Source organism: Ochotona curzoniae, unplaced genomic scaffold (assembly GCF_017591425.1).
Source record: "Ochotona curzoniae isolate NIBS_2020 unplaced genomic scaffold, NIBS_Ocur_1.0 scaffold_3890, whole genome shotgun sequence".
Classification (NCBI taxonomy): Eukaryota; Metazoa; Chordata; class Mammalia; order Lagomorpha; family Ochotonidae; genus Ochotona; species Ochotona curzoniae.
This window is the reverse complement of record NW_024467115.1, coordinates 37,644,966-37,666,530: the sequence shown is the minus strand read 5'-3', so window position 1 is coordinate 37,666,530 and position 21,565 is coordinate 37,644,966. Positions and strand designations below refer to the sequence as shown.

Genomic DNA, 21,565 nt, shown 5'->3' with positions numbered 1-21,565 from the left:
CAGATGAAGCTCCTGGCTGCTGACTTTAGCCTGGCCCAGCCCCAGCCATTATAGCCATTAAGTGAACCAGCGGATAGAAGATCTACCTCCTCCTTGCACCAGGCCCAATCCTGTCACTTTGTCTTTCAAATAAGTAAACTCATCTTGCTAAGAAAAAAAAAAAAAAAAGAACTCAGAAAGATTTCAACCCATCATTCAAAATGTTTCACTGAAGGAAGCATGTTTGACAGATTGCTTGAGTTGCCAGCACCCCATATCAGAGTGCCCGGGTTGGGGTCCCAGCTCGGCTTCTGATTGCAGCTTCTTGGTGGTGCATACCCTGGGAGGCAACTCAAGGAACTGGGTCCAGGTCAGGTGTGGGGGACACCTGGTCAATTTCCTGGCTCCTGGATTCGTCTTGGCCCAGCCCTGATTACTATGGGCAGTGGGGGAGTAACCACTGGATGAGAGATTGAGCAAATAAATTTTTAAAAATTAAAGAATTAGTATTGAAAGCGGTTGGCACAATAGCCTAGTGGCAAAGGTCCTCACCTTGCATGCCCAGGATCCCATATGGGCACTGGATCATGTCCTGGCTGCATCACTTCCCATCCAGCTCTCTGCTTGTGGCCTGCAAAAGCAGTAGAAAACAGCCCAAAGGCTTGGGACCCTGAACTCAGGTGGGAGACCTGGAAGAAACTCCTGGCTCCTGGATTCAGATCAGATCAGCTCTGGCCATTGCAGCCACTTTGGGGAGTGAACCAGCAGATGGAAGTTCTTTTTATTTGCCTCTCCTCTCTGTAAATCTGTATTTCCAATATCATAAATAAACATATCTGACAAAAAAAAAGAATTACCATTGAAAGCCTATAGTGAGGCTGTTAACCATGCACCTGCAAGTAGTGGGACCATACAAGTTAGCTGAATTTGGCTTTCTGCAAACTACTCATTACCTTCCCCAATGGCACCCACTTCCTTCCTTTGATGTCTCTTGTCTAGAAAGAAATGAGCTTAAGTAATCTTTCTCTCTACTAAATCCCCTCTAATTTCCCCTAAAGCCTGCAGTCTTTAAGGTGGCTTCAAACTGATTGACAGCATGCTGGGTTCCAGCCCTGTGGCTGTAAATGGGAGAATGGACTGAGAAGAGCCCTGGAGGTCAGGCTGCCACTCTGTTTCCCCTGGGTTTCCCAAGGTTCAGTAAGGACAGAGATGACAGTACAATTTCAAACTCCCTGTGTCCTGCATGTGAGTAGAACCTTCAAGCTCACCCTGAGGACTAACCTTAGGCAGAATTGCAGAAGGATGTGTGGAAGGGCACATGCTCTGTCCTTTCTAAGTGCACCTGCAGATAAGTGACATCTCCTGGGTCAGTACACCCACCTTCATGCTGAATGCACACCGTTCCTCCATCGCTTGCCTTTCCCCTTCCAGGAGGATAGGGGTTACTTGCCCAGTGCATAACAAATGTCCTTCTGATTAATAGCTAAATGTGTTTTCTTTTGAGAGGCAAGAACAGAGAGCTCCCATCTGCTGTTTTTCTCCCCAAATGGCTCAACATGGCCAAGGTGAACCCAAGAGGAGGAGGCAGAAACTCCATGTAGGTCCTCCACTTGGATGACTGAAACCCCACTACTTGAACCATCCATGCTGCCTGTCAGGGTCTGTAATGACAGGAGGCTGGATCCAGGAGCCAGTACTAAACCCAAATACTCCAACACAAGACTTGGGCTTGTTAACTAGCAGCATTTTAACCATTAGGGCCAATGTGTGCCCCATATATCTGCATCTTGGTGGGTGTGCCTGTCTCTCGCCATCTAAGGAAATCCTAGCATGTTCTTTAGATGTAGTAGGGAAGGGATGTTTCTTGTAACAGACTGGAAGAAGGTGCTCAAGGTAGGTAGGATTTGGAGGTGAACCTCAAACTTTACCTAACACAGGATGCTCCCAGACTCCAATGCCCTGCTTCCAACTCCTTTCCCTCCCAGTTTGCAGAGGCAAAGCCCTCCTCTGCCTCCTCCCCCGACAGAGCCATCTCCCTCATACCCAAGGACCGCTCGCACTGTCAGGCCAAGCATGCCAGCTGAGGTCTCAGGAGAAGCTTACTGTTGACCTGCATCTGAGAGGAGCACAGTTTGCTGAGAGTATAGGTGCTCAGGTGGTTTTTGGATAGGAGCTCCTTGCACACACCCTCTCCAGGAGTTAGCATGGGGGAGTTGGGGAGCTGGCGCCTTTTTGCCTCACCTCAGCTGACTTTGCAGGCACCTGCTGGAGTGCTGCAGGCGGGTGGGAGTACACGAAGGTGGTACCTACCCAAAGCTATTTGATTACTTTAGGGTTGAAATCAACAAGAGGCCAGCATGCAACCCAGGTGGACTTATCCCCAGTACCAGGAAAACTGTGGTAGGAGGAATCTGCAGACTGGAGTTTTTCCGTGAGGGGAGTCTCTGGCGGGTCCCAACACCGTGGTTTGCAGCTGACTTGATGTTCTCTGCATAGGGGGTTGTTTTTCACCCAACTACAGTTGAGGAATTGTGTGATCATTCTTTCTTTTTTTCATAATGTAGTGCTGCTCACAATTCCTCTCCAGCAGTCACGTTGTCCTGAACCATTCCGGGCACAAGTGACGGCTGGGCATCACTGTCCACCTGCCAACAAAGGAGGCAGTGAGCCAGAGCTTTCCTCTATCTATGGTATGTGGACTGAGACCCACACCAGCCTTCAGAGATAAATCCCCTCATGCTTATTGTACCACACTGCTAACTTCTTCCAGCATAGATACTCCAAAGAAATAGCTCACCTGAGCTCACTTATACTTCACTTTTTATTTTGAAACAATTTGGTGGATGCATCTCACTTAACAAGAGGGCAGTGTGCTCTGTGGGACTCTGACCTGAACGCTGGATTTCACTCTGTCTTTACGGCGGTGCCCATCCCAAAGGAGAGCCCTGTAAGGCTTTTGATGTGCTGCAGTCTCACATGAACAACCAAATCTGGTGTTTCAGGATCAGCTTGTTGCTACCAGATTCCTAAAGACTGTTCAGCAAGAACGGGGCTCAGCAGACATGCCAGTGTCAGCACATCCGCTGCCAGTCAGAGAGACACACCTGGCCGGATCACAGACACCTGATGGGAAACGTGGTCCCCAAAGAGACAGACCATATCACACAGTTGGCAAACCTGTGTGCTTTGTCATCATTCAGAAGGAAGTCAGCAAACTCCCAGGAACCCCATGATTTTACTCAGCAAACAGGTATTAAGCCTGTGGATCAAACCAAATTTTCTTTGAGGGGTAGTGATGCACAGAACAAGATTTGATTTTCCTAATAAATGTATCTACTGAAATGACTGCTTACTCAAAAGACGCGTCCCAGTACTTCCCCTCTCAACATAAGCCCTGTGGAACCTTGCAGTGTCCAGCCTCCTGGCCTCAGTGATGTGGCACTGACAGGGACTGTCAGTACTCTCATTTCCAACCACACAGGTCACAGCACACAGGGGAGCCTAGTATTGTGTGTAAGCAGGGACAAAGTCTATTCAGCAAGGAGGGAAAAAAGAAACATTCATGTGAGAGTCTGGGTCACCCCCACTGAGAAACACCCAAGCTGAGTGGGTCAGAATCACCCCTAACTGAGAGGAAAGGAAAGACTGAAAACAGTATCCCTAAGGGAGTTAGGGAGAACCCTGTCCGAGACCAGTCCAGGGCAGAAATACAAGAATGGCACCTCAAGGTACATTCTCGGCTGGAAAGAGAGTCTTTCCACCTTCCATATCTTTTTGTAAATAAGGCAATGGGCTCCCAATCAGCTGTACAACTGGGTGGGATCTGAGGATATGTCCTGGGCCCAGATGCAGGTGTCTGGGAAGCTAGACATATCAAACTAACAGTTAAAGAGATAGGATTAGATGGTAGGAGTACAGGGTTCCCAGCTCACCTCAACTTAAGTGCCTAGCTCTCTCGGTCAGCGTGAAGCAGAAGGAGTCAGGCACTGCTTTAGCAGAAATAACGCATCAGCAGGCTTGATGGTGATTTTTAATAATCACGTGCAATGCTCACAGGGCATTGAAATAAATCATGTAATGTTCAGCTTCACAGTCTTAGAGGAAAAATTATCTATTTTACCAGAGATTATGGGGTTATTAGTTTGTTTTTTTTTTTTCAGTGCATGTGTGAAAAGCCATTGGCTTTCTTTTTTGCTTTCATTAAATAACTTGCCAGATTTGGGTCATGTTGGCTAGTGGCTGCCACCAAGTGTATAGCCAGTCAATGAATGTGCAGTCATAGACGCCGTGAAAATGGCCATAAACCCTTTTAATTTGATCTTGGCTTATACAGTGCTTTAATCAGCACTAGAGAGAATTTGCTTTAGTTATTATGGAGGCAGAATGAAATATAGCTTCAAATGAAACACAAATGGAATAATACAATTTTCTCCTCATTTTCAATGATTTCCCCCTCTAAATAGTGAAAACCCATTTCTCAAGGCCTGTGCATCCTACTACTAAACACCTCAAATTTTAGTGTGGCCTATCATGTTATTGTGCACCTTTTCATAACTTAGGAAGAATGACATCGGGTGTTTATTTCTCTCTGCAGTACCACGCACGACTGCGTGGTCAGAGAACGCCACTGGCTGCAGAGGCGACATTAGAAACAGGACCTGCAGGTAGGGTCAACTTGCTCTTCAGTACTGCGGCTCAGAATCCAGCTGAAGGACACTACACACTTGCTGAACTCATTCTTGAGGAAATCTGACATGTGTGAAATCACCCCTGTGCACCTTGAAATGAGGGTGTCTCCCTTGGTCCACCTTCAGTTGGCATGAAGTTGGGTCTAGCAGATAAAACGAGGTTAGGACGACTGCCTGGGTTTGAGTCCTAGCCCCACTCCTGATTCTAGATCCTCGTGCATATTCCAGAGGCCACAGTGATGAGGCTCTGTCGCGTGGGAGACAGAGGTTGAATTGTGGACTCTGGGGCATTTGGGAAGAGAGCCAGAAAGGGGGGTGGGGTGGGGTGTGTGTGTGTGTGTGTGTGTGTGTGTGTGTGTGTGTGTAATTCTTGTTTAACCATACAGAGTATTAGGGTATTAAAGGTCAGCCTGTTAGTATCTCACAGGCTGGCCACCCTTTACTCTTCTATTATCCTCACCTGCCCATCCCTGCCAAGCCAACCTGCCTCACAGGTGCAGGTCCTTCTCTTACTGCCTCTCATCTTGCTCGCATTCAGGTCAGCTCCAGTTCATCCCCAGAGTGGCCAGCCTTAAAGCCCATCACCCTCAATTCTTGTCCCAGGAAGCTTTGCAGAGTCCCATCCCAGCCTTAAGCTCTGCACAGTGGCAGTATCGTAGCCAATGAGGTTTATCCAAGGCGTGGTTATTGCTAATTGAAAAATGTCCCCATCCCAGCCTTAGACAGTGTGGTCGTGCTGCCTGGTGCATGCTACATGTTACTGTTTCCAGACAAAGGCCACCTTCACCGCCCAACTCCCAACTGTTCTATGTGCGCAAAGAGCCCAAATCCACCTGCCCAAAATGTCTCTGGTTTCCAGAAACAAAAGAAAGGGAAAATGGTGTGATTGGTTGGTTTTAATTGTCTCTAATCCCTTATTTATTGCTTCTGTCATCAGCCAGCTAGCCAGCCAGCCAATCACTCTTTTCAATCATTTATTCAGAGTTCCTGAGATCCTCCTTAGTCCAGAAAATATTCCAGAGCTTAAGGCACAAGAAAACAACTTTCTGCATTGGGGAAAGTTATGGAGTCCTCTCCTTTCAGAAGTAAAATAAAACTGCTGTGGAGGTCGCACCAAAATAACCCAGAGGTGGGCACACAGCTCCTTGAAGGGAGCAGAGCAGGGGCTCAGAGGGAGCAAGACCCCCAGACCTGATGAAACACAGGGAGTCCAGGACAAGCAGAGCCAGTGCCTAGGTGGGGGTGGAGAGGCTCCCAGTAGCTGGGGAAATGGTTCCTCTGTCTTTTGGAATTCCTACTTTTCATAGCCCAGATTGAGTTGCAAAATGCTGGTACCTGAACCTCCTTTATGGGGCTGTCTCTCCTTCTGGCAGGTGGGGGCTCCTCTCTGGTGTTTTTGGATAGGTGGTGTCCAGATTACCACATCCAGCCACCTGTCATGGGTTAGCGCGTCTGCTGTGGGCACAAGGTCCATGGAGGATGCACCAAATTTGTCTTACTCATTGCCTGTAAACATTCTTCGCTTCTTGCTCAGTGCCAGTCACCTCAACGCCTACCAACGGGGAGACTGATTCCCAGTTGACATCTCAGTCCTAAGCCTAATGGGGCCGAATTTTCTAGGGAGGAAGTTGATAAATACCCAGTGTCATTTCATTGCACAAGTATAAATCATCTTGAACTACATACTCGTAGGAGAGAAGGAATCTGAAGGATGTTCATTTCCCTTTGATTTTTCACACTGACGCCGTGTTTTCCACTCTGACAGATGGAACTGCTCTGGCAGCCCAATGACTCAAGGCCCCTGGGCCAATCTCTTTGGGTGATGGTCTCATCCACTTATAAAAATCACTGCTGGGTACATTGGTTCTCCTTCCCAGTAAACACACCAGTATTGATCAGCATGGTAGAAATATCTTCTCCAAAGCAAAGCTAAAACTTGCCTTTTTTGTAGTTCAACACCATTACCCTAAGAGATGACTTCATTTTCTACAGCAGACTATCCGTGACCACCTTTTCAGAAAGCAGTATTCCCTGGGATGACAAAGGAAAATCAACTCAGAACTGGCTGTGTGCGTACAAGACTCCTCTCTTATCTTCACTCACCAGAGAAAAAAACAGTCACCAGAGAAAAAGGCTGGCATGCCACTTCCCAAAGAGCATATCTAACTCAAATAGTGGAGAAGTTTATTATTTGCTTCCATGACTATAACACCCCTAGGGCCCATGTTGTGCCATAGTGGGTTAAACCACTGCCCACAGCACCAGCATCCCAAACAGGTGCTGGTTCAAATCCTGGTTGCTCCACTCCTGATCCAGCTTCCTGCTCATACACCTAGCAAAACAGCAGAAAATGGCCCAAGTCCTTGGACCCCTGCACCCATAAGTGAACCAATGAATGGAAAAGAATGAAGACCTGTCTCTCCCTCTATCTCTGTCTCTTACACACACACACACACACACACATGCATGTATGTGTAACTCTGTCTTTCAAATCAATGAATAAATCTTTACAGGAAAAAGGCACCTTTAAAGTCTGCCCTTGCTATTATTTCCTTTCATGTTTTCCAAAACATACCTTCTGCTGTAATGGCCTTGAGTCCCCGGGTCCTGATTACCCACGCTGGTTATCAATGCAAATAGCTGTGCTGGCTAATTAGAGGAAAGCATTTTGGCTAAATTGCCATTCTGCACTGAGAACTCCGTCTTAGCCCAACCTTTGCAAGTAAATTGAACCTGCTGAGTTTGAAAATGAGAACACGAAGCACTCGTAGGCAGATTTGCTCCCATCAGCCTTGCCTTTGTGGCCCCCGTCTCAGATGGACTTGAAACAGCCACTGCAAGTGGCCATGCGAGACACAGCCCATGACTCCGTAACACCTCCCTCCATGGCCAGGTTCTCACACAGCGTGGAAAGATTCATTTCAGATTATCTTCACTGCCAGCAATTGCTGCGCCTGGAGTCCCCAGCCCTGGAAAGCAAAGTTTAAGTTCCTTTCCTTGAGATGTCTTTTTTCACAACAAGGTGTTAAGGAAGTGCTTTTGTAGACTGTGCCTCTCAGTGAGGCCTCTCCTGAGTTCTAAAAATAATGAAAATGGCTCACAATTAGGTGCTGACTGGAGACCATGGAGAGCACCCAGGGCTGCGCTGCACCAAGAATTTGTCATTTTCAATCAGGATATTTAACTTATGGATATAAAATTATGGCTTATCAGGAAAAAAAAGAGGAGGAGGAGTGGAAGACAGGCGGGGGAAGATGCTGGTACACTGCCCAGACATTTCCCATCGCGTAGAAGACATACCAGTTCAGGTGGAGTGGAGGCCTCTCCCTCCCCCAGCATAGGTGCTCTGCCACCTGTCACCACCCCACCTGGCTGCCTGTGGGCTCCACAGTTCCCCTTTCTGACTTTAACATCCTTCAGTTGATTGCTCTCCGTCCTTATCTCACAAGAGATTGATTTCTGTGCACAAGGAATAACAAGCAGCTAACATTAGAACTAAACATATTTAGCACCAGTGAGAAAGCTCTGGAAGGAACAGCTACTGACCCAGCATCCTGCAGAAATGCTAGCATTTTGTCTATAATACTGCCCTAGGGGGTAAGCATCTTCAGACTGTGCCACTGTTCTGTCCTGACCACTCGTCAGTTCCACCTCACCCGGGTGCTAAACTTGGGCTAAGCAAATCTGAATGCCAATCGGGGGAAAGGAAAATGACTCAACCGAGGGCAACAAAACAATTCCAATGGTTGAAGTGTTGCAAGATTGACCTGAGAGTCTAGGCTTGAGGATTTGGGCTTATTAAGCCTGAGAAAGAGAGAGCCCTGGATGAATTGACTCAGAGCATTAAGAGATGCTATATGAGCAAGGCTGAGCAGTGCTCTCTCGTGCTGAGGAGGGAGCATATGGGGATGGCCTTCCAGTGGACAAGGAGGAATTTGCTTCCAAGGGTAAAGGGGCCAACAGGGATGCCCCTCCTCCAGAGGAGCACACCCAAGGTATCCAGGGCCCTCCCACCCCTACGTGTTGTGCCTAAACAGACAAGGCAGGGTTCTGTGCCAGGTGGTCTTTGAGGGCATGGTGCATTCCTTTGAGTTCATAGAATTAGAGAAAAATCTTGCACGTAACTAGTGAATTCAACAACAAGAACACATCGCTCCCAGCCTTCAGAAACCAAACTACAAGAACACGCACTTTTTGACTATTGAATTAGCACCTGGACTCTCAGCTGTCCCCGCAATCATCCCTTTTGTAGGCTGTGATTGCAAACTCACAGCTATTAGTCCACTGCGGCACTTTAAAACTAGCACCGCTTTCCTGCCTAACACCGGCAGCAGTTTGGTGACTGGAGTGTTTCCATGGATACGTTTCCTCTTTGCTACTAAAGGGCACATAGTACATAGAAGGGCATCCCCACATTTCAGGAAAAGTCACTCCTTTCCCAAATACCTATGCCAAACCAGGACCGATGGGAGTTCACTTGGTGTGCAAAGATTGGAAGAAAAAAAAAAAAAAACAAGATCCAGAGTTGGGGGTTGGGGTTGGGGAGTGATTAGGGCTGGACGTGCAAACCTATTATTAAAATGTAACTTCTTGACCGTGGTAAGCAGGTGGCAGTGGAGCATGAGGTAGGCAAAGCCACCTGGAAGCATCAACTGTGTGAGGGCCGAATACAGCTGTCTCACAAGAGGGCTGGGGGCAGCTGAGCTCTGCCCACTGGTGCAGTGGGCTTTGCAGGCAGCCACATTACCCTTACTAAGCAAAATGTGCTGGGGCCCATTCCCCAAGCAGAGCAGTTTAAGCTGTGTCCTGCAGCCCTGCCATCCACTCCAGTGCGCCAGGACCTCCAGTGCACCAGTTCAAGTCCTGGCTGCTCCTTTCCCAACCCAGCTCCCTGCTAACACACCTGTGAAAGCAGTAGAAGATGGCCCAGAATTTTGCCCCTCCCCACACTCACACAGGAGACCAGTATGGCTATCCTGGATCTGGCTTAGCCAGAGCCATTTGAGGAGTGAACTGGTCTCTGTCACTCTGCCCTTTAAGACAATAAAGCTTTGTAAATAAGCCTGCTGGTGCTGCTCCTGCATAGACTATAGCTCCCAGCAAGCCTGCCAATGAGACCCTCTCGGTGGCCTCACAGCCTCATCCTTGTCTGACCTGTGTTGCTTGCCTGTGACCTTGTTAGAGCCACTGACTCCCACACAGTGGCTGGCACAGAGTGGTTGTGTCATAAATGCTCACAGATTAATTCATTAATTAGAGAGCTAAGATCTAGTGGCAGCTGAGTGTGAAGTTTACATGAATGGGAGTCCTGTGGTGTATGTTTTGCAGTAGCCCTGGTGTCCACAGATACCCAGTCACTACGGCTCCTCCTCTGGTGATCTCCCCGCTTGTGAGCTCAACCACCCACTCCCCCTGGATCCCTGCCCCTCAGAGGGACTCTCACAGTTGAGAGAGGTCCTACTTGGCTGCTCTTCAGAAAGTCAGATTTTCCACTGGTCTACCCTCTGTGCTCATGATTTTAAATCACCCCCATTAGATTGTATGGTTCGTTTGGGTCTTTTCATCCAGTTTTGCAGGCATTTGGGGACTGTTCTTCAAGCACCTAACTTAGTTCTTTAGTAGCTAGGAAGTTTCATCTACCTAACAATGTGCCCTGCTAAGTGCTCAGTAGCATCAAGTCTGAGAGAGCAATGTGCATCCCTTAGCACTCTCCTGCTAAAACACTGACCATCACCTCCCACCTCTGTTGATGGTCCCAGACTGATCAGAATGGCAGCTGTCGCAGGGCAGGGTGGCTGTGGCAATTTCTGAAAACAGGACAATGAAGTCTGCCACTGCAGTGGACTTCTAAAGGATACTACGGTGTTCAAAAGCATTTCAGCCACAGTGCAACCGCTTCCCAATTTGTTTGAAAGCTGGAGTCAGTCCCCTCAAACCCTGGTTATCAGTCGGTCTAATTTTTATTGTGGTTTACCTTGGGGATTAGGGAAGCTTGATGACGAGGAGAGAGCTGGGAACAGCAGGTAGACGGAGCAACCAGGATACATTTGGCATGTATCAGTTAAGTTTACTCTTTCATATCATGGCCTATGCTGCCTCAAAGCAATCCCAAAAGTCACATCAGAATTCAGACAACAGAACAGATGTCCTAAGAATAAGTTCTGAAATACTTTGGGGATCACAAAGTGAGCTCATATCATTGAAACGACAGCTCCGAGAGGTCCAGTCCAGGCAGAGTGGCCACAGTCCTTTAATTTAGAAAAGAAAACGCAACATCTGCAAAGCACCATAAAGCAGAGTGTGATGGAGACCAGAGATGTGCCTGCGGTACTGTTCCTCCTGCCGTAAGAATAAGTCCAGGTTGGGCATCCAGGGCACGAAGAAAGCGAGATCACACTGCCCACAAAGGTGCCATGCTGCTGTAATTAGGCCAAGGGCGTCTCAACAGCCATCAGGGCAGACATCAAGCCTGGGTGGTAGCATGCTTGTTGTGATCAGAATCCCCAGCCGTGCATTTCCTCCCAAGAGAATTCTCACTTTGTTATGTGTTGCCCCCACCCTCAGGTGACTGATGTTCACAACCTTCCTTATAGAGCAGAGCACAGGCTGCACTCCTGACTGACCTTCGTGGATGTGTGGTGGTTCTGCAGTCCTCAGGGCAGAGCAATGTGCACTAACATCATCACCTCCACCCTGCTTACTGGGGAGAATTAAAAATCCCTTCTTCCTCATCAGGGTAGCCAGGAGGCGGGTAGAAGCAAGGCAAAAAGCACAGCACAGTGATACTGGCAAGGCCACTCAGGATTTAATGAAAGGGCTTCACCCCCCATGCTGATGGTGCAAAGGAGCAGGTGGTCGTCACACAGCGCAGCATCCAGCAGAGGACAGTATCTATGAGTGTTGCCTCCTCAGTAAAAGACTTTTTTCGGTCTACTTAAACGAAAGAGAGAGAGAGAGAGAGAGAGGAATCTCCAGAGTAGCCACCTGTTCAGCAGTCTCATGCCTTCCTGGTTCCCACAGCCTTACTCAGCAGGAAGGTGGGTTCACATTCATCAAACACAACTGCTTGCCTTGGGCTGGAAGACAACATTAAGTCACTGGACCAACTTCCTTCAACATCCGTACGATAAGGTCTTCAGTGTGCTGGGAGGTTTCTGTGTCTGACACAGTGCTTAACATTTGATAGATTACCTAGCTGAAACTTCACAGAGCGAGTGCCATGCTCCTAAAATTAAACTCAGGAAAGTAAAACTATTGAATTGCATGTCCGGTGTCAGGTTTTGAGGGAAGGCTTTGAATCCAGGTCCTTCTGCCGCATAGCATCTGCTTGCAATAGCATGCCTGTTCCCCCACCTGCTGTCCACCAGGCATGGCTGCAGGACACCTGAACCGTGACGCCAGGGTAACCTTTTCTGTACTTACCTGTAATTACGTGAAGCGGAAGTGCTCCCCAACACCCCATCTCTTGTTCTGTTGAGGTGCATTCTTGCTGCTCGGGCCCCATGAATCAGTACACGTAAAGAGCAGCTCACACTTTGCCGTGTTTGGCCGTGTGGACAAAGCTGTGGTGTTTGGAGGAGGAGAGGAGGGGAAGCAAGTGGCTTGGGGTGCTGTGCTTTGGGTGTTGGTTTTCTGCATAGTCCACAGTTGCACGTGGGATCAGAAGGAATTCTGGTTTGACGTGCCTGACACTTAGTTAACCCTTTATATCTCAAAGTCCTCGAACTGTAACATGGGATAAGCTTAACCTCGGTGAGTGAGGATCCAGCCGGCTGAGATGAGACACCCCTGAAACATTGTGACAGTGCACAGTTAAAGCGCACGTGTCCTACCTGTGGCATGTTCAACACCAGGAGCAAACCCTACTGTGATCTGTGGACTCGGGGCGACAGTGGGGGGCTATCCATCAGCTGTAGCCGTGACGCTGTTCTGCTGGGAGATACGGACTGGGAGGAAACCATGCATGTCTGCAGACAGGAGGGCTCTGGGAATTGTCTCAACTTTCTGCTCCATTGGTCTGTGAACCTAAAACCAGACTGAAAGGTAAGGTCTATTAAAAATGAGAGTTTAAAAAAAGAGTTTGGACACAATTAGGATTAGGTAATCATAACAGGTGGCTGACCTCCACTGACCTTCCTGCTGAATCTCTAAGATCCGTGCAGCTTCACTGGGGATCTGGGCAGAGGTGGGGGAGAGGTGGGAACAAGGGAAACCTCAGGAGCTGTTTTAAGGTCCATCCCTCCTGAATCTAGAGTACAGCCGCAGGTTCAATTATTTTATTCTGCCTCTCCAAAACACCATTTCAGAAGCACAAGATTTTGATACCCGAACTCCACCTTCTGTGTGATCTCTGATACCTAGAAGAAAATAAAAAAGTCTTTACCAGATCATAGATCTTAGGTTCTAAACATATGTATGCGGCCATCTCAGCCACCTCCAGCACCTCTCCGGTTTCATTGTGCCTGGAAATTATCTGGGGAGAGGGGGATGCTTCTGAAAATAATAATAATAATTCAGAAACCAGCATGACCAGTAACTCAGAGCAGAGACCCCTTAAGTGGCCTTGCTCATGAGCATCTCAGCCACGGGGGCTCCAGGTGTCACCAGGACTGTGTTTTCCAAAATCCACACACAGGGGGCCGGAAGAGACATCCCACAGTTTAGAGCCTAGGAGAAGAAAAAGTAATAGGAGTAACTAAAGCAAGGATCACAAAAATACTGACAAACTCCGTTTTCCTTTCAATGCTTAGATAGTGAAGCCATTTCCCCGTTGACTGTTAGAAAACCCTTACTCCACTGTCTGCATCTGTACACCTTTGAGAGAGAAGCATTGCTCTAAAAGGAACAGACATGCAGTAGAAATTATTCTGGAAGGAACAGATATGCGAGTAGAGAGCACTGTTCTAGAAGGCACAGACATATGAGTAGGGAGCATTGTTCTAGAAGGAACAGACGTGCAGTGGGGAGCATTGTTCTAGAAAGTGCAGACATGCAGTGGGGAGCATTGTTCTAGAAGGCACAGACATGAGACATGCGAGCAGAACCACATGGACAGACCTGGGAAGGGGTGGGAGAGACCAGAGTTTCCCAGGCCCTCACCTGTTCATGAAAGTCTAGAGCCCGATGAGCTCCAAAGTCTTCCCTCTCTCGCAGTCCACTCTGTGGGCCCAGACAGAGCAAGACATATATGTGTGCAGACACAGCGCACAGGTAACCTGTGACCTTTCGACTAAAGCTTGATTGGAAAGGCTTGCTTGAGGCAGAGCTTTGGTTTGGTTGGTTTGGTTTGACTTGGTTTGGTTTTTCCTCGAGTTTCCACACATTAGAAAGAAGATTTCAAAGGAGCACAAGGGAACCTCTGCACAAGGTGAGAGAGAAACCAAAGCCCCCGAACACACCCACCCACCCCCTCGTTCAGAAACTTCAGCAACAAAATGATCTTGCCATCTTCTTCAGCTTCTCATGAACTCTTGATTCTTCCTCAGTAAGATTCCCCGTGTTCTCGCTATGTGCAGGCGTTCAGTGTCAGGATTCACCCAGATATAGAATGGGGATGCTGAGATAAAAAGAAAAGAAAAACCAAAAGGAGATTTCAGAGACACCTCTGGCTGGGTTAGGCAGCACAAACCAAAGTGTGTTGCAGCAACAGCGCCCAGATCCTAGCGGCTTACACACAGCAAAGCTCTGTGTCCCACGGGACTCGTTCTGGTGGTTTGGCAAGGAGGTCTGCTCCACCTGCCTCCCGGTCAGGTGGCAGCGGCTGGAGATGCTGTCAGGCTCATGAGTCAGTCGTGAGGCCGCGCAGAGAGCTGAACTCCAGCAAGTCACTGCCTTGGCCTCTAGTGGCTCACATGGCTTCCTCTCCCATGTCACTACCAGTGTCCAACTCCCAATGGTCTAGGCAGCACAGGACCACTGGGGTCCTGAAGAAAAAAGGGACCTCCAGGCCCTGTTGAGCAACACCAGTGTGCAACCAATGCTGGTTTATAGGAAACACCTTCAGGAGTTCATGAGCAATGGCATAAAAATATAAGCTTCCAATGGGATAAAAACATTTTAAAATCCACACATAATTTTTTCATAAACTTTCCATGAACTTTTCAAAAGCCCTTCCCTTCACTGTATACACAGATTTCAAAAAGTCTTGTACTGCAGTCAACTTAGCCTCTTCCTTGCTTTGCCCATGAGCTTTTTAAGGTCTGTTCTTATCATGGTGTGGGGTCAGGTTTGAATTCTTAGCCAGAGACTGTGATTTTTTTGCTATAAAGTCAGGAATGGATTATGGGAGATGTTTTGAACACAGAAGGGACATAACAAATATGATAAATGGCAATACTAGCATGTCACATTTAAGACTTCTGTTTATTAATTGACATATCACATGGTAATGATTTGCCATGTAAATAAGTCCCCTTGGTGACTAGAGTTTTTGCAACAGCTTAGAAGTGAAGCAACCCAATTACAAACTGATTGCCAGTAACTCCTCCTTAGTCCCACATGTGAATTTAGCTGGAGCTTTATAAATCACTAACAGCAAAAAAAAAAAAAAAGGCATTCTGGATGCTTCTACTGTGAGTCCTCCTATGCAAAACGAGACACAGCCTTTGAACAGCAGATGTGCCCTTGCAAAAGCCCAGACTGCATTTCCTGTGGCCTGCTCCCCGGATTGAGAAGCAAATCGCCTTCCTGCAGTGTGAGTGAGGCAGATCAAAGCGCTTCTCTTAAGCAAGAATAATTGAATACATCAGGGACAAGCATTTCTGCTTGAGACACCTTAAGAGTCAACCTTGGAGGAGGGTGAAGCAATTATAACTCTATGTTGCCACCACGTTCTCCGCCCTCCGTCCCCCCAAGCCTGGCACCCAGGGGGCAGCATTCCAGCACCACAGGGTTTGCACCAGCTGTGACCACCCCCCTTCATCCTGGTGGCCAGGCAGCAGCACCCCAGCCCCACAGGGTTTGCACCAGCCATAACTCCCTGAGCCCCCTCTCCAGCCTGGCGACCAGGGAGCAGGGTTTGCAGAAATCTATCAAAAAAGAACAAGGGACTCGGCCCTCTCGGCTGAACTGAGAGTGAACAACAGCTGAAAGCACTCTGTGGTGCACAGTGCTTAATCTGGGAGCAAAGTGGTTCCATTTACAGTCAAAAGGGACAAACAGCCATGACACAGGGACTGGTGTGGAAATCGTAACCTTGATTCTCTTCCACTACAAGAGTGTCAAAGGAGGTGTGTGTGTGTGTGTGTGTGTGTGTGTGTGTGTGTGTGTGTGTGTGAATGAGTGTCTCCAGGGCTGCCATAATGAAGTGCCACATGCTGGGTGGCTCAAGACAGCATATATTTATTATCCCATGATTCTAGAAGTCTGAAATCAAGACCCCAGCAAAACCATGCTTTCTCTGAAACCCAAAAGAGGCGCCTTCCCAGCCTCCCAGCTGCTGGTGTCAGCCAGTGGCCTTTGGCCTAGGAACTCCTCACCCTTGTCATTGCCTCCCTCCTTGCTCTTCATCTCCTCTGTATGTCTCGCTTTCTTATCAGGACAGCAGCCATACAGGATAGGACTCACCCTACTCTGGCGTGACCTCACCTTAACTGATTGCATTTCCCAAAACTCTACTACTTCTGAATGTGATCACTTTGAGCGTATTGGGGGTTAGGACTCCATGGCTTGATCCGTCTGGTCAACATATGCCCCCTGTGCACCATCATTCTGATGACCTCTAACTTGACTCAACGAACCTCATGAGACTGGATTTTCCCATCCGGCCTTGAAGTACAAGAACGGATACCTGTCCATGATGAGTGGACAGGCTCATTCCCTCCCTTCGAGGCACTGATGGTACAGTTGCAGAGGCTGATACCAGGGAACCCTGTACAGTGAATGCTGAGAAATGGGGAAGCTGGAGGTGGCAAGGAAGGAGGGAGAGCAGATGGTGATGGGGAAGCTTTGCAGAGTTAGGGCAGGCTCAGGAAATACTCCAATGAGAGCCGCAGAAAGAGCCGCGGACAGTGCCAGCAAGGGGACAGAGAGTCAGGCCATAGGCATGACGTAAGTAAAGGCAGCTGCATTCACCAAAACTAAAAAGTAGCCATGACAACGGAAGAGGAACCTCCCTCTCTTGGGGCACAGTTCCCTTCAGTGAATTAGGACTTCCTACTGCCTTGGTGTTATGGATCTGCAGGCCCCACATTGCACTGACTCCACGTGGCTGCAAGCAGCACCTCCTCATGTCCACACCTCAGCAAGAAGGGACAGGAAGGAACCAGACAACACCTCTCCCTGTCAGACATAACCCAGGATCGCATGCTTCACATTTGTCACCACGCAAGTCCCCAGAGCCAGTCACAGGGTGATCCCTGAGCTATGGGGCAGGCTGAGAAATGTGTTCTGCACCCCAGCAGCCATATATACCATTAAAACTTGTAACAGTGCAAGGGGAGAAGAGGAGAGCATCAAAACTTCTGGGAGTCACACTCTGCTCTCCTACAAGCTAAAATCTCCTCCTTGTAGGGCCATGTGGAATGATACAGCAGCCATGGAAACAGTCTATGGAGTATAGAATGTAACACGAGGTCTTACCCTTTCCCTGAGGTTCAGTCCCCCGCTACAGAGGTGCAGAAAGAACCAGGCTTCCCCCACTTCTGCAGATACCTGGGAGTGATGAAGGACAATTCTCTCGTTTGGACTTCCAAGTATTCAAGTATATCAACTCCAGCTTATCTGGACAGCAGGTGTTGGGGAAAGGGAAAGTTGAGAGAAGATGAGGTGTCCCCAGGTCCTGCTCGAGTTCAATTGCTACCATTCATCTTCTCTGAGCCTCCCATGGGTGTTCAGTTTTTGTCTTTGTTCTTAATTCTTAATTTTCTTGCAAGATGCCAATGATTTTGAAAGTTTGAAGCATTCTATTAAATCTTGTATAAACTAAGTATAGGCTACATCCTTCAGCACCTGCTAAGTCACAGGCTGCTGTCAAAAATTACTCCTCAGGCTGTCTCCATGGCAGGGACCATGTTCGCTTGGCTTTGTGGGTAGACCCCGTCCCACACTGACCACAGCTACCGCAGAGGCTGCACCTTCCCAGGCTCCCCACTTACTCTCCTCCGATTTAACCCTGGGTTCTGCCTACAGGCTGTCACATCTTTAGTCACTTACAGATGGCATTTAGATGGAACACTAACTGAGGGACTTCAATGTTGGCTTCAGAAGCCTTCTCTCCAAGAGCTTGTACTTCTCTGTGCCAACGCGTGCCTTTCTGTTTCACTCCACGGTGTTGGATGCAGAATAAGCCCAAAGAGCAGATGGGGCAGACCTGTCCCAGGTGCCCATTCATCAGGGCACCTCTCTATACTATAATACCTTGCTCTACAGAACTTGTCCCCTCCTAACTTGTCACATTCAGATTGCTCCATCCTGCATCCCAATGCAGTCCTTCTATCTGTCTGTCTATCAGTTCACCAGTTAAACAAATACAAAAGACTGAATATCTTTTTTGTCACGGAGGCATTATGCGATGATGAGCGAGAACACAGACCCTAAAACCCATACATAGTGAGTTCAAACCTCAGCTCCAGTACTTAGATTTCTGACATTGAATAAGTGTTGAGATTTAGTCTCCTCAAGGATCAAATAGGGTTGAGATTGTGCCAGTCATACTGGGTAGTTTTGACAGTGAAGTAAGTTATTAAGCATAATGAACTAAAAATATTTTTTTAAAACAAATGTGTATTCAAGAAATATATCCAGGCACTTTTCAGGAAATGAAAATATAAATAAAAAACAATTCTATGCTAGATCTAAAATCCTTTTACAATATGATCAAAAGACATTTCCAAAAAATCACTTTGAAAAATTTCCATTTATGACATCACTGAACTGAAATTTAATATGTATACATTTTACAACTGTGTCTTTGATTATTTATGTTTTTAAAAACTAAAACTGTAAAAACCATCCACATATCCTGCTGTGGCACAAGAATCTTGAAGCAAGTCAGGGACCTTGATGTGCCAATACGAGGCTCTTCCTACTTACATGCACTGGGGACAGGACTTTCCCTAGTTCCTGCCCATTGGGCTACAGATGACCAAGTAAGGTTTTCATCATTAGCTAATGTTATTTATCCCTTCAGTTCTCATCTCTGCCCTAATGTGGGGGACACCCTATTCCTGATGTCATCTTCCAGCTCCTGAACTCCCCTCATCTGACATGTTTCCAAACCACTGTCTCATCAAGACTCACTTTACCTATTACAGCAAAACTGCTTCTGCAATGCAGTGTCTAGAACAAAATTTAAAATCCCAATAGCCAAGTGACCAGCACACTGGAGGCTCTGGTCATCGGTCTGAGACAGCCACGGGGAAGGCCACGTCGACTGCTCCCAAAACACGCCTCCTCCCTTAAGTTCTTTAACACTTCAGTGATTGAGCCTACCAGGAAAGCCTACTGTTCCCAGCCATCGATTTTCTTGTGTCACATAGAATGTGTGATCTTGTCCGAGTGCCATGAAATGCCCAGATGCGTACCGTGCCCATGACCAGCACACTGCCTTTAAATCGCAGGCAAAGGCACTGAGTGGTTCAGGAGCTAGGGGACAGAGCATTGCTAAGCTTCCTCACTGTAATGATTAAGATTGATTCAGATGGAAAATGAAGTGGCTTTTCTTATACAATGATATTGCATTCAGTTCTCCAAAGCACGGAGGTATGACAGCTGGCACTGAGTGGCTATGTATGGTGTGACAGGCTTTACACTATTTCATCTCACTTAATTTCTTCAACAATCAAAAAGGAGAGTAGCATTTTGACCTCTTCTTGAAGGATGTGAAAAATTAGAGTAGCAAGGTTGCAAAAACTGCCCAATGATACACCAACAAATGGAAAGACCGTAATTTGAGCTTGCGAATGTTCAGGGACGAGGGCCAAGTCTTTACCGAGTGTGCTAGTAAGGCAAGGCACAGGAAAATGAAACCGTTTACCCAAAGATCGCAAGCCTACTAAGTGGATTCTCCAAGAAACAGACTCACCCACACTGTAGGTTCAACATGCCTAATCCCAAACTCTGAGATCCGAAATACTCCAAAACCTGAAATTGTCTGAGAATCAACATGATGCAAGATGTGGAAAATATCAAACAGTGAAATTTGATTTCATGTACAAAATTATTTTAAAAATCTTTAGGCTATATATATAAGGTACACACAAAGCATCCATTGGTTTCAGGTTACACTTGGTTCTCATAACCAAAGCATCCTATTCTGCATATGCAAATATTCCCAAATCTGAAGAAATGTAAACTATTCCTGTCCCCAACCATTTCAGATCAGATAAGGGATCCCGAACCTGTATGGGAATCCTTCTCCCTGCAAGCAATTCAACCCACAGCATTCAGCTGGCTTAGTAGAGCCTGCCTAAAACCAGTGTGCCCCATTGACATCTTCTGCTATTCTCTGGTTGCCAGAGCTCTTGGGAATATAAATACTGGACCTCATGGGCACTTCTGTACTCTGTTAATCTACCCCCTCACCACATGGTGCATATCAAACTTCCTGAGAGAAACAAATCAGTTCAAAATATTTAATCAGCTAGAGAGCCAGAGTGAACACAGGCATTGTAGTCCACCAGGAATGAAGAGACTTGCAGGGTGAATGGAAAGCAGACCCCTGCCTCGCAACTCTCCTCACCAGGAGGTACCACATCTGAGACACCCCTGAACAGTCTGGCAATGTTGTTCAGAAGCCTGTGTCCTCTCTTCTTTCCTTCTTTAAGTCCACAAGAGGCAGGTGCATCTTCTGTCATTGTATTGTTCATCGCAGGCCTCTGTTCCTCGTGATGGGACACTGAGTTGGAACTTCTAACAGCTGCCTGCTTTAAGGCACTTCATGCCCCCACAGAAGCAAATAGGAGTCAACACAGGGCACTGAATGCCCAGCTGACACGGCCAGCAGGACAGCAAGAGCCACTGGAATTCAGATGAGTCCATTGAGCAAACAACTAGAAGGTCCCTGTAGCACCTGGAAGAAAGCCTTTATGGTCTGAGATGTTTGGGCTTTGAAAAATGTCCCTTCCCTTGAAAGCAATGTCATCCTTTAGCTAATAAGCCAAGTCTTGGTCATTTAAGAGGCAAATTTACCCGAAATGTCACAATAATGATAATTTAGGAATCCCTGCATCGGTAATTCATGGATTTGATTTGTAGGAGGTTAAAATGTTTTTCCTGGCAAAATAAATCAAATTAGTAGATGGCTCATTTAAAAAAAATATGTAATATCTGTGTCATGATTATACTGCCTTATTATTTTTTCCCATATAAATTCAGTCTCTTACTGACAAGGAAGCTAGAATTATTAAAGCATCAGTAACGTAACTTCCGTTAAAGAAAAGGAACAGGGCCCGGCGCGGTGGCGCAAGTGGTTAAGTCCTCGCCTTGCACGCCCGGGATCCCATATGGGCGCCGGTTCTAATCCCGGCAGCCCCGCTTCCCTTCCAGCTCCCTGCCTGTGGCCCGGGAAGGCAGTTGAGGACGGCCCAAAGCTTTGGGACCCTGCACCCACGTGGGAGACCCGGAAGAGGCTCCTGGCTTCGGATCGGCATAGTATCGACCCGTTGCGGCTCACTTGGGGAGTGAATCATCGGACGGAAGATCTTTCTCTCTGTATCTCCTCTCTGTATATCCGCCTTTCCAATAAAAAAATAATAAAAATAAATCTTTAAAAAAAAAAAAAAAAAAAAAAAAGAAAAGGAACAAAGGAAAGGAGGATAGAGGATATTAAGTGTCAGAAAGTATTCTGACCCAACTGGGTTTGATTTTGAGATCCTTTTTTCAAAAGTATCATTGTGGGGTTGAGAGACCCCAGCTGGACCCCAGTCCTTGTCTCAGCGAGAGAGCTTAATTCAAGGCAA

General features: G+C 47.3%; 1 protein-coding gene and 1 non-coding gene across 2 annotated transcripts in view; both read left to right on the top strand.

Annotated features, from left to right (window-relative positions):
- Positions 1 to 21,565, top strand: part of PRKN (parkin RBR E3 ubiquitin protein ligase) — an 888,769-nt gene that overhangs the window by 772,310 nt on the left and 94,894 nt on the right. The window lies entirely within an intron of this gene.
- On the top strand, positions 5,301 to 5,440 carry LOC121146312. Its single transcript, XR_005882181.1, has one exon. It is a non-coding gene; the product is annotated as a U4 spliceosomal RNA (small nuclear RNA).